The following is a 13494-nucleotide window of genomic DNA, read 5'->3' as shown; positions in this document are numbered from 1 at the left end:
GAATCGTATAAAATACCCCTGTACCCTGAAAAAGACAGAAAATACCCAAGGTAGCTCCATTCTAAGCAGATAAAAATGTAGAATTAAATGAAATAATTTCACACATAAATGTGCTCATCAAATACCCCCACACTTAGACTTCGCTAGTCCTCGAGCAAAAAGAAAATAAAGAAAACAAAAAAAACAAACTCACTTTCATAGGAATCACGGTTGCCCCTAGTGGACGAGTTTTGTCTCGTGTGTGTTTGCAGGGAACATACACACAAAATTCATGATTACAAGTTTAAATTTTGACAATGGGTAAGAAGCACACACCAAACCTGAAACTAAGATGCCCTACTTAAGATCAAGAAGACAAAGGTACCCCTACACTTGAGCTCTTATTACCCAGTATTGATTCTAGCAACAGGTACACATCCTAGTTAGGGAATCTCCCCATATCTTTCAAACACCACCTTACTTAAGGTAAGACCACTCATGCACATCAAGGGCACCAAGGACTTTAGGCTTTGGAGCATTTCTTACCATACAATTGTACCAAGGCAATGACATTTCTTTTTCTTTTTTTTTTTCACAATGAACTCCATTTTTTACTCCACTACTATTCCTCAAATGCCATACAGGGTCACTACACAAGACACCCAAGCTACTTGGTAGCTTTGTTTCTTACATATATCCACAAGGATAGTGATGTTAGAGTTCTTTTCTAGAGGTTTCACCCCAAAGAGTGTTGATCAAGTCACCTCATTTCCTGAGGCGGAGTGCCTTGTCTAGCTCCAAGGAATTCAACTCTTACTTTTAGTTATTTATTTATTTTGAAAACTACGTGATTCTCAGATCTGTGCAATGTTCTGGCTTTTTAAGCTTTCTAGAAGGCTCCATGTAACGAGCTTTAAGCCAACCACTCCAAGCCAGATGGTTTTAGGGGATTGAGTGTGAAATACTCCTTGGGCTTACTCACTCGAACCAAAAAGGCTACAAGCCCAAACTGGATTAAAGAATATTAGTAATAATAACCTAACTAGTCACTCTAACTATTTTACGCGAGACTCTGGGCTTGTGGCCTAGATGCCTCGATTACTAAGTTGAAGCAACAGAACTAAACTCTCATGATTTTTATTTTTTTATTTTTTATTATTCCTTTATGTCACGCCAAAACTAAACTTGGTCTCAGCTCCTAACCATAAGCTCAAAGAAACACAAGACAGCCAAGTGGTCTGTCCCTTCGACAAGATGGGGCTCTTATTGTCTGAGTCAAAACCTACCTTAGGATACATACTAGACAGGATTTTCATTACTTCAGATTAGGGTTCCTAAGTCTCTTTCTCCCGCATTTCGCATCAAAGTAACAGAGAGACATGTAAAACTTACCAAAAGCCAAAAAATAAAAATCTGTCCATCGGTCTCACACCCCCCACACTTAAAGTATGCAGTGTCCTCAATGCATGCAGAAGAATAAAAATAGGGATAAGGGAAGGAGTGTACCAGAAATCAGCAATATACGATAGAATAGTGCATCCAGTAATCAGTAGCAGCTACCTAAAACAAAACAAAAATAAAGAAACATAAAAACAAAAGTACTAAAGAAAAAAAAATAGTGGGTTGCCTCCCAAGAGCGCTAAGTTTAACGTCTTCAGCCAAACGACAGACTGACTCACAGAGGGTCAAGGATCAAATCATACCAAGGAGTCGGTTTAGAAGAAGGTTGGGGAGATGTAACCAAAGGGGGAAGCGGCTCAAACCTAACTATCCAAGGTGGCTGTTCTAAAGAGGTGAGGAATTTAGCAAAGTAAGCACCTCTTTAGTGTATACCTCAGACTCATCTCTATAGTACTGCAAAGGGTCATCAATAAGCATGTGTGAAGTGTGATCAGCCACAACTTTATCTAATAAATCCAATGCAAAACACTCTTGCTCTTGAATGGAACCTAAGGATGCATTGAAGATGTTGAGCTTAAGCTTCTTATTCCCAAAAGAGATGTCCATGGCACCCGATCTACAATTTATGCAAGCATTCGTAGTAGCTAAGAACGGATGCCCTAAAATGATAGGGGGAAGTTTGGCTGTGGTGGCTGTATCCATATCTAGGATAAGGAAGTCCACAAGAAAGTATAATTCTTCCACCTTCACTAAAACATCTTCTAACAACCCACGAGGTGTTTTGATTGAACGATCAGCCAACTGAAGGATGACCTCAGTGGGTTTCAAATCTCCTAAACCAAATCTTTCATAAACTGAACTAGCCAAAATATTCACACTAGCCCCTAAATCAAGTAGTGCCCTACTTATGGGGAGATCTCCAATGATGCAGGAAATAAGAGGTGCACCTAGATCCTTAAGCTCAGGGGGTAGGTGGCTGAAAATTACAGAGCTAACCTGTTCAGTCAAATGGACAGTCTTAGGGAATTGAGTTCTCAACTTACGCTTTTGGGTGCAGAAGTCTTTTAAAAATTTAGTGTAAGCAGGAACTTGCTTGATAGCATCCAAAAGGGGGAGATTGATGCGAACTTGTTGGAACAAGTCTATCATCTCTTCCATCTTTGCACCCTTTTTATCCAAATAGTCTGGGGCTGATATCTGAAGGGCTTGGGGAAAAGGGACCTTTGGAATGTAAGAGTCAGGTGACAGTCCCTCCACAATGGGGATGTGCAGCCCCTTCCTTGGGAACTGATGAGTGCTTTCCATAGGTGGTGTTTCAGTAATGGACTCATGTGTTTCTACACCACCATCAGAATTCTCTAGGATTGACTCAGCCTCTCCTTGGCTTTGAGACTTAGTAGGCAACATCTCATTAGTGGCTCAGGGTGTATCAGGTTTTTTCACCCTTTTGCCGCTCCTTAGGACTGTGACCGATTGGACCTGTTCTTTCCCTAGACCCATTTGATTGTTTGGGTTACCTATTGACTGACTTGGCAATTGGCCAACCTCCTTCCTGCTTATAGCATCAGCTAGTTGACCTAGTTAGATCTCTAGCTTATTAATGGACTGAGTATGAGAGTGAAGCAGCAGTGTGTTCTACTCGAGTCCACTTAATGCTTTTAGCACCTTTTCTTCAAAGGATTGGTTCTGTTGGGGTTGAGGATATGGTGGTTGTCCACCCATATAAGCATTGGTTTGAACATTAAACGGTGGCCTATATAGTGGGTTTGGAGGATTATTAGGTACTGAGTTTCTCCATGGCAAGTTTGGGTGGTTTCGCCATCCCGGGTTATAAGTATTGGAAAAAAGATCATTACCCAGTGTATGAAAACTTTGAGCCATTTGTACTTGTTTCTGAACAAATTCAGGGTATTGTGCAGCCGAAGGACAATCCGTCACATAATGACTAGGGCTAGCACATAAGACACAGGCTTCAGTCTGATTAGGGAAACTCATTTTGAAAAGGGACATAGAATGTTGTTCTACAGACATCAGATAGTCCAATTTCTTGGACAGCATGTCGACCTTAGCAGTCATCTCTACAGTTGGATTGATCTCATAGAGATCGCCTTTCTTTGGTCACCCTATGTGTGGAATCTCAGTCCGAGAGGCCCAAGCATGATGTTGGGAATTCTCACTAAGGGTTTCAAAAAGATCTCATACTTCTGTCTCATTCTTGTGCATAAATGTTCCACCACAAGAGGAGTCCACCCTCTGCCTATATCGGTCACGAAGGCCATCATAAAAGCATTGGACTAACTGCCATTTCTTGACAGCATGGTGGGGGCACTTCCTAAGTAATTCCTTGAGTCTCTCCCACGCTTCATGAAATTGTTTGCCCTCTAATTGGGAGAAACTAGTAATAGCTCTTCTAAGGCTATTAGTCCGGCCAATGGGGAAGAATTTTTTTAGAAATTCTTGCTGCATCCCTGCCCATGTAGACATCCTAACTAAATCTAGGGAATGAAGCCAGTGTTTACCTTTGTCCTTTAAGGAGAATGGAATAGGAGTAACTTTAGGGCATCTTCAAAGAGGCTTTGGATTTTGACTGTAGAACACACCTCTAAGAACTCATCAAGGTGCTTGTAAGGCTCCTCATTAGCAAGTCCATAATAGGATAGTAACATCTGTATGATGCTAAACTTGATCTCATATTGAGTAGCCTAAATGGTAGGCAGCTGAATACAAGATGCTGGGGTATAGGCAATTAGAGTGAAGTGCTCACTCAGTGGCCTTCCTGGCTGGTTTTCGTCACCCATTTTATTACTATTATCTTTATCCTTAGGTCTAGCCACAGATCGTTCTATTTCTAGGTCAAGGGAAGTCAGGTTGGGGTGCAAAGAACGGCAACCATGCATAAAACACAACACCAGTTGAACGTGCTAATTAAACAAAAATTAAAACATAATAAATTAAAACGTGATAACTAATAAAAAAAAACTTAATAAAAATCAGAGCTAAAAGGTAAAAGAAATAACTAATTTAAAATTAACGAAAATACTTACCTGGTGTTGGCGGTTGCGCAATTCCATGTGCTGCCCCCGATAAACGGTTATACATATGATCTTAAGGGGCTGGAGAAATTAAAATTAAACCTAAACACCCAATCTAATGCAGGAATTAAAAAAAATTACATAAAATAACCCTAATTACATAAAGTCTAGGAATTAAAAGTAAACCAAACGGACAGCTTGTCCTTACTCGATCTACTTGGCTACTTGCACAAACAAAGAGAACATTAGGTATACTCAAATTAACCTAATAAAGTACTTAAAAATATAAATAAAAATTCTGGAATTATGAATTTAAAGCTAAAACAATGTAGCACAAAACAACTCAATCAATCTTATTGATCGTGTCGTTAACCGATCAAAAATAAAACCCTAATTAATCTAGCAAGTAGCAAGTAAGGGTCGATCTACGGGGAACTGGAAGACTAAATTACTAAGATCATTAGATGAAAGTGATGAAAATTAAATTGCAATAAATCTGGTTTTAAACTATGAACGAAAGAAACGAATCTAAGTTAACAACGATATGCAAATACGGGAGAAGACTATCTTTAGGGTTCTAATCCCCAATGGGTTTAAGAAAAAATAAATAAAATAATAATAATAATAAAAAGGAAGGTGATTAGGAGAAAGAAGGAAAAAAAAATAAATAAACAAAATATATAAAATATGGAAGAGAGAAAATAGGAGAGGAAATAAAATAAGAGAATAAAATAGAGGAGAGAGAAAATAGGGGAGGAAATTCGTCCAACCATGAAGGAGGGGCCGACTTGTATTATGCCAGTCAATCTTCCTTGGTTCTGGGCTCGGGCTTGCATTTCAACTCATTTTTCGGCCCATTATTCTTTTCTGACCCAAAAAGAATAATCGCATTAATGGACTCCAAAACCAATGCGTACTTTTAATGCAACACGTCCATCTTGCTCAGAATTCAGCCCTCTTTGTAACCATGAAAAGAAACTAGACCACTCTACGTGTAAATTAGAACATATGATGCCTGATAGTCCAGAATCACATAAAATACCCCTGTACCTTGAAAAAGACAGAAAATACCCAAAGTAGCTCCATTCTAAGTAGATAAAAATGCAAAATTAATTAGAATAATTTCACACATAAATGTGCTCATCACCTATAATGTTATTCTTGGTAGGCCTAGCCTGAATGAGCTGGGAGCCGTGGTCTCCACCAATCACCTGAAAGTAAAGTTCTCCACTTCTAACGGCATAGGGGAGTGCCGAATCGAGCAGAAAAAAGCTCGAGAATGCCACGTGGGTTTTTTGAAGCAGACCAAGGGCAACTGCAGAGGGACAACCTTTGCAGTAGAGGTCACCGATAACCGTGAGGGAGATCAGCGTAATCAACGAGGCAAACCAGTCGAAGAGCTAGTCGAGATCGCGCTTGATGACCAGGACCCCGCAAATATTGTGAAGATCAGGGCCCTACTAAAGGAAGAAGAGGCAAAAGAGCTCGCGTCGTTCCTCTGAAAGAATGCTGACGTGTTTGCCTGGACAACGGCTGATATGCCAGGCATCCCACACCATATCGCAGAGCACACCTTGTACGTGGACCCAGCCAAAAACCGGTCCAACAAAAGAGAAGGAGCTTCGCCCTAAAATGACAAGCCTCGCTGAAAGAAGAAGTAGAGAAATTAAAAGCCTCGGGCTTCATTAGGGAAGAGCAGTTCCCTACCTGGCTAGCCAATGTGGTGATGGTGCCAAAGCCAAATGGGAAGTGGAGGATGTATGTAGATTACACCGACCTCAACAAAGCATGCCCCAAAGACGAGTACCCTCTCCCCAGAATCGACCTCCTGATAGACGCAACTGTTGGGCATGAACGGTTAAGTTTCATGGATGCAAATTTAAGATACAATCAGATCCTGATGAAAGAAGGGGACAAGAAGTATACAGCATTTCGCTCAGACCAAGAGAACTTTTGCTACTTGGTCATGCCTTTTAGCCTGAAGAATGCAGGGGCAACCTACCAGCAGATGGTCAATAAAATGTTCAAAGCCTAGATCAATAGGAACATGGAGGTGTATGTGGACGATATGCTGATCAAAAGCGTACGAGCCGAGGACCATTTGGCTGACCTATATGAGGTGTTCCAGGTGCTACAAGCTCATCAAATGAAGCTGAACCCGTCCAAGTGCGCCTTCTGGGTAAGTTCTAGAAAATTCCTAGGATACATGGTGTCCCAAAGGGGGATAGAGGCCAACCCAGCAAAGATACGGGCAATCCAAGAGATGGGTCCACCTAGGACTGTTCACGAAGTGCAGAGGCTGAATGGAAGAATATTTGCATTAGCCAGATTCGTGTCACGATCTGGGGATAAATGCCTGCCTTTCTTTAAAACCCTGAAGAACTTTAAGGAAGTGAAGGGCTTCACATGGACCGAGGACTATCAAAAGGCCTTTGAAGATCTGAAGAAGTACATGGCCAACCCACCTTAGTTAGCGTGACCTGACCCAAAGGGAGAGCTATTGGTGTACTTGGTGACGTCGCCAGTGGCAATAAGCGTGATCCTATTAAAAGAGGATGACAGAGTACAGAAGCCAGTGTACTACGTTAGCCACGTGCTATTAGAGGCCAAGAGCTGCTACCCAAAGATCGAGAAGCTTACGTTTGCACTGGTCAAAGCGACAAGAAAGCTAAGGCCATACTTTCAGGCCTACTCACTATCAAAAGGCCTTTGAAGATCTAAAGAAGTACTTGGCCAACCCACCTCAGTTAGCGTGACCTGACCTAAAGAGAGAGCTATTGGTGTACTTGGCGACGTCGCCAGTGGCAATAAGCACGACCCTAGTAAAAGAGGATGACAGAGTACAGAAGCCAGTGTACTACATTAGCCACGTGCTGTTAGAGGCCAAGAGCCGCTACCCAAAGATCGAGAAGCATATGTTTGCACTGGTCAAAGCAGCAAGAAAGCTAAGGCCATACTTTCAGGCCTACCCAATATCGATCATGGCTGACCAGCCATTGAAGAAGGTGCTCCACAAGCCTGATTTATCAGGAAGGTTGATAGCGTGGGCAGTAGAGCTGAGCGAGTATCAGATCTAGTACAAGCCAAGAATAGCCATAAAGGGCCAAGCCCTGGCTGACTTCATGGTCGAATGCACTCAAGGCGAGAATGAGCCAGAACGAGATGACTGGATGGAAGAAGAGACTGGTTTAGAACCATCCTGGACAATGTTCGTAGACAGGTCTAGCAAATTAGAAGGCAGCGGTGCAGGTTTTATCCTGACTAGCCCGGAAAGCTTCAAAATTCAATTCGCACTCCAATTTGGATTTCCATAGTCCAACAACAAGGCAGAATATGAGGCACTGATAGCAGGCCTTAGAATAGCCAAGGCCATTCAGGTCAAGAGATTAGCGGTGCGAGGTGATTCACAACTGGTCGTGAACCAAGTGTACGAGGACTGTAAAGCCAAGGACGACCGCATGGCGGCATACCTTGCCATGGCCAAAGAGCTAGTTGCTTCGTTTGATGTGTTCAAGATGCATAGAATACTAAGCAACGACAATGAAAAGGCAGACGCGCGCTTGCGCCTCTTGACGGAGGCATTAGCTCAATTAGACGGATCGATATATATTGAAAATTTATCTGAACCCTCCCACCAAGTCAGAGAGGTCGCGCCGATCAAGATAGAGCCGAGTTGGATGGACCCAATCGTCGTGTACCTGACGGATGACATCCTGCCAAAGGATAAGGTCGAGGCACGCAAGGTACAAGATCGCTCCATGAGATATGCTATGGTGGAGGGAGAACTACATAAGAGATCGGTACCCGCCCCATTGCTAAAATGCTTAACACCCACTTGCGCCTTGAATACCCTAGCAGAGGTGCATAGGGGAATATGTGGTAGCCACATGGGAGGTCGCCATTTGGCCTATAAGGTGCTTCGGCTAGGCTTCTACTGGCCTAATAGGCAAAGGGACGCCATCCAGTACGTGAAAAGATGCGAGCAATGCCAGAAGTTTGCATCCATACCACGCCAACGGACCACTGAGCTGGCCTCAATACTTAGCCCTATTCCATTCGTTATGTGGGGAATGGACAAACTGGGCAACTTCAACCCAGCCTCAGGAGGAAGGAAGTACCTTGTTATTGCGGTGGACTACTTCACCAAATGGGTAGAAGCAAAACCACCGGCAAGAATTACACAACACCAAATGGAGAAATTCTTCAGAGACAAAGTCATCTACTGGTTTAGGCTGCCTAAAGTACTAGTGACAAATAATGGGCTACAATTTAACAACTCAGAGTTCAGGGCATTTTGTGTGCAGTACGATATAGAGCTAAGGACAACATCGGTGTCCTACCCTCAGGAAAACGGCCAAGTAGAGGTCACCAACCGTACCCTTTTGGCTGGGATAAAAAGAAGATTGACCGAAGCAAAGGTAAAGTGGGTAGATGAGCTACCAAGCGTCTTATGGTTGTATCAAACTACTGTTCAAACACCCAACGGGGAGAGCCCATTTTGGGCTAACCTATGGGACCGATGCTTTGGCCCCAGTGGAATTACTAACGGTCTCACTAAAGAGCCTCAACATCAATAAAAGAACGTACCAGGATGGGCTAAGAGACAACTTGGACTTCCTCGACAAGGTGAGAGAAGACGCCCTGATGAGAAATATAACCTATCAGCAAAGGACGGCCCACTACTACAACGCTAAGGTGAAAGAAAGGGTATTCAGGGCTGGAGACTTGGTATTGCGCAAAGTAAGTGCCTCCCAACCTCAGCATCAAGGAAAGTTGGACGCTAGCTGGGAAGGACCTTATGTGGTCTCCAAGTAGATAAGGCCAGACACATATCGCTTGAAGACCCCGGGGGTAACAAGAAACCATGACCTTGGAACTCAAAAAATTTGAGAAATTTTTTCCAGTAAGACCACTGTAAGAGTTGCTCATGATCGACGATTAATGGAATCCAGTTTGTGTTAATGGAATTTATAATTTTATGCCCATTCAATTAGTTGGAAACTCTAAAAGACCAGCCCAATGGGTTGGCACGAAACACCGACCTCTAAGGTCGGCACGAAAGACCAACCTCAAGTGTTGGCATGAAAGGCCAGTCCATAGGATTGGCATAAAAGACCAACCTCTAAGGTCGGCACGAAAGACGAACCGCAAGTGTTGGCACGAAAGACCAGTCCATAGGATTGGCATAAAAGACCAACCTTTAAGGTCAGCACGAAAGACCAGTCCATAGGACTATCATAAAAGACCGACCTCTAAGGCTAGCATCGAAGGACAACTGTTGAGGAAAACACCTCCTACATCCCAAGACATGTTTTGCTGATAACAAATAATGCCTCTCTTGGACTAACATTTGTGTAAGATGTTTAGATGAGAGCATAGCACCAAGTGAGGGGAAGCGTACACAAGTGCATATACACAAGAGCATATACAAGACCGTATACAAATGCATACAAGAATATGGCTCAAGATGATTCCAAAGACATGGAAGTCAAAAGTCAAAACTTGAAGACCAAAAAGCCTATTGAAGATTGAAGACCTTTTGAAGACTTTGTAATCATGTACTTGTAATTTTAAGTCACAAATTGATGTAATGCACACACGCACGCATACATCCATCTAGAATGTCCTTAGGAGGTAATTTGACCCCTTAGACATGTGACTATTAAAGTATGGAACCCCCCAAATCAACCCCTTGTTTGGAATTAGACCATTTCCACTGAAATTGCCCAATTCGACATACCGGTTCCCAATCTGGCATACCGGATTAATGGGAATCTCAGAAAAATGGTCACAGTAACCCTCTAGAGTACGCTGGATTATGATCCAACATACTGGATTATGATCTAGCATACCGGATCCATTTTAGCCTATGTTTTACCCTGATCCGGCATACCGGATAGGTATCCAGCATACCGGATCAGTGTGTAGAACCAAGCGCTTGCCAATCCCCCAAAAGACGGCTTATGAGGGAAGGTGCAACTTTAATTCCTTATTGTACAACAACCAGCGCGCATCGCTCCCTCGCCCGAGTCGGGATCTGGGCAGGGCATTTTGGGTCACTCCCAATAATCCCCCCTCAAATGCACGCCCAATAACAGAGCATCCATAGCACTAATGCACGCCCAATAACAGAGCACCCATGGCACCGGGGAGACTCGAACTCGCGACCACCTGCTCTGATACCAATTGTAGGATTAAGCGTTTACCAATCCCCCAAAAGACGCCTTATGAGGGAAGGTGCAACTTTAATTCCTTATTGCACACCAGCCAGCGCGCATCGCTCCCTCGCCCGAGCCAGGATCTGGGCAGGGCATTTTGGATCACTCCCAACATAGTGTATTACTGTTAAAATTTGACTGTTATTCCCCTGTTCAATAAGGAAATTAGGTAATCCGGCATACCAGATTGGAATCCAGCATATCAGATTATATATGATTTTTGGAATCCGATCTTAATCTAGATTCCTAATTAATTTAAGACTTCTAGCTTATAAATATCCACTTGTTTAAGGCTCTAAACACCACTACTAATCACAATCAAGAGCCTCCAAAAATAAGTCACTCTTAAGTGAGAATTCAAGCACCAATCCAAGGCATTCAATCTCACTTAGCTTCCTTCATTCAACTTTGCATTAAAGCTTCATAGTTTAAAAGGTAGCACATCTTTACTAAGATTTGAGGTAATTCTAAAACCCCTTAGTACCATTTTTACTTTATATAAGTAGGTTGAGTTCTCTTGCTCAGAATCAAGAGTAGGTTGAGTCCTCTTGCTCATTAACTCAAGATTAGTTGGTATTGAGTCCTCTTGCTCCTTTCTCAAGAGTTGTACAAGTCCTCTTGCTCTTACTCAAGATTTGATATAATGAAATTCTCTCTAACGTGAGAGGAGTGGACGTAGGCAAGTGTTGGCCGAACCACTATAAATCTCTTGTGTCACTTTTGTTCATTACTAATTTGTTTTAATTTTCGCATAAGTTTTAATAATTTCTTGCCTTCACCTATTCACCCCCCTCTTGGTGAATTCACATTTGGTATCAGAGTGGGAGCTCAAAACCGTGATTTTTATAATCCAATTAAGAGTTTAAGACTATGGGATCCTCTGCCAATTGCAAGATTGAAGGATACAACATTACCCGACCTCCCTTCTTTGAAGGTGAAGGATTCTCCTATTGGAAGAATTGATTTAAGAACTTCATGTGTGCCAATAACATTGACTCATGGGAAGTAATTGAAAATGGACCAAATACCATAGACAAACCCAAAGAAGAGTGGACCCCAGCTGAAAAAGCTAAGATTCAATTAAATTTTTTTGCTATAAGTTATATCCAATGTGCTCTAGGAGAAAAGGAGTACAATAGAACTTGCATGTGTGACTCCGCTAAGGAGATGTTTGAAGGTGAAGGATTCTCCTATTGGAAAAATTGATTCAAGAACTTTGTGTGTGCCAATAACATTGACGCATGGGAAGTAATTGAAAATGGACCAAATACCATAGACAAGCCCAAAGAAGAGTGGACCCCAGCTGAAAAAGCTAAGATTCAATTAAATTTTGTTGCTATAAGTTATATCCAATGTGCTCTAGGAGAAAAGGAGTACAATAGAACTTGCATGTGTGACTCCGTAAGGAGATGTCTGATAAGCTTGTTGTGACCTATGAAGGTACTTCTGAAGTTAAGCAATCTAAGATTGATATACTAGTAAATGAATATGAGTTATTTAAAATAAAAAATGATGAAGACATATATGCTATGTTTACTCGATTTACTAATATTATAAATAAGCTGAAAGGTTTAGGAAAGGTTTACTCCAATGGTGAGAATGTTCAAAAGATTTTGAGATCCCTCTCAAAAGAATGGAGACCCAAGACTACTGCAATTAAAGAATCGAAAAACATTGACAAGCTAAGTCTAGATGAGCTATTGGGATCACTCCAAACTCATAAGATGGAACTCAAACAAGACACCAAGGAGGATGATTCAAAAGAACCAAAGAAGAAGGTTGTAGCATTCAAGACATATGACATTAGCGATGATGAAGAAGAATTGTCTGATGACGAGATTGCTTATCTATCCAAGAAATTCTCTAAATTCTTGAAGAACAAAGAAAAAGCCACTTTCAACAAGAAGAGATTCTCAAGGGATCAAAAAGATAAAAATACTTCTAAAGAAACTAATGAATCTTCTTCAAAAGATATTGTGTACTATAAATGTAGAAAATCAGGACACTACAAAGGAGATTGTCCAAAGATAAAGAATTATAAGAAAACCTACAAAGTTGAACATTCCTTTGACTCAAGTGATGAAGATGATGAGGATGAAGCATCTCAAGAAGAAGAAGAACAAACTAATTTGGCACTTATGGCTACCGAAGATGAAGAAACTCAAAATGAGATAATTCCCACTTCTCCATCTTATAAAGATAAGGACTTTTTAGAATTGGAAGAACCTTTTGAAGACCTCTACCAAAGTAGCATGGAGCTAGCTACTACCAAAAAGAATCTCTTGAAAGAGATAAACACCCTTAAAGACCAAAACACAACTCTAACTTTTGTAGTTAACATCTAGAAAAACAGACAAAGAGAAATTATGTAGAGCCTTAGAATTCTTTACTAATGAAAAAAAGACTCTTGACATCTTACTTGGAAACACCGCCAAAGCACCTCTAAATATGGAAGGGATAGGCTATGATGTGAACAAAGGTTCAAATCAATCAAAAGAGCCAAGTACAAGTTAAAAGGCAAGTAAGAAAGTAAAGAAGAAGTTTTATAACTATAGTAAGAAGAAAAGACACTCTATTGAGGAGTGCTACTTAAGAAAGAAAGGCCCTCAATTTAGCAAACCCAAAGGGAAGACCACATATATCCCTTAAACTGTTGTATATAATAATTGTAACAAGAAGGGACACACCATTTGGGAATGCTATCATATGAAGCAACCTTTTAGAAGACCCTTCAATAGCCAAACTCCTAAAAGATCTTTCAATGGTCAAAATAGGAGAAATCCACCCAAGGCGCAAAGACCATCCAAAATCCAAGGCTCATATAGGGTACCCCAAAACCAAAGACCTTGGAACCCCCAATCATA

General features: G+C 41.5%; 1 non-coding gene across 1 annotated transcript; it reads left to right on the top strand.

The window, feature by feature from the left end:
* The first annotated feature begins 3691 nt into the window (after window positions 1-3691).
* LOC122666360 lies at window positions 3692-3798 on the top strand. The gene has a single exon (XR_006333553.1). It is a non-coding gene; the product is annotated as a small nucleolar RNA R71 (small nucleolar RNA).
* The last annotated feature ends 9696 nt before the right edge of the window (window positions 3799-13494 follow it).

Source organism: Telopea speciosissima, chromosome 6, assembly GCF_018873765.1.
Source record: "Telopea speciosissima isolate NSW1024214 ecotype Mountain lineage chromosome 6, Tspe_v1, whole genome shotgun sequence".
NCBI lineage: Eukaryota > Viridiplantae > Streptophyta > Magnoliopsida > Proteales > Proteaceae > Telopea > Telopea speciosissima.
The sequence above is the reverse complement of the archived record's forward strand: the minus strand, read 5'-3'. Positions and strand labels throughout refer to the sequence as shown.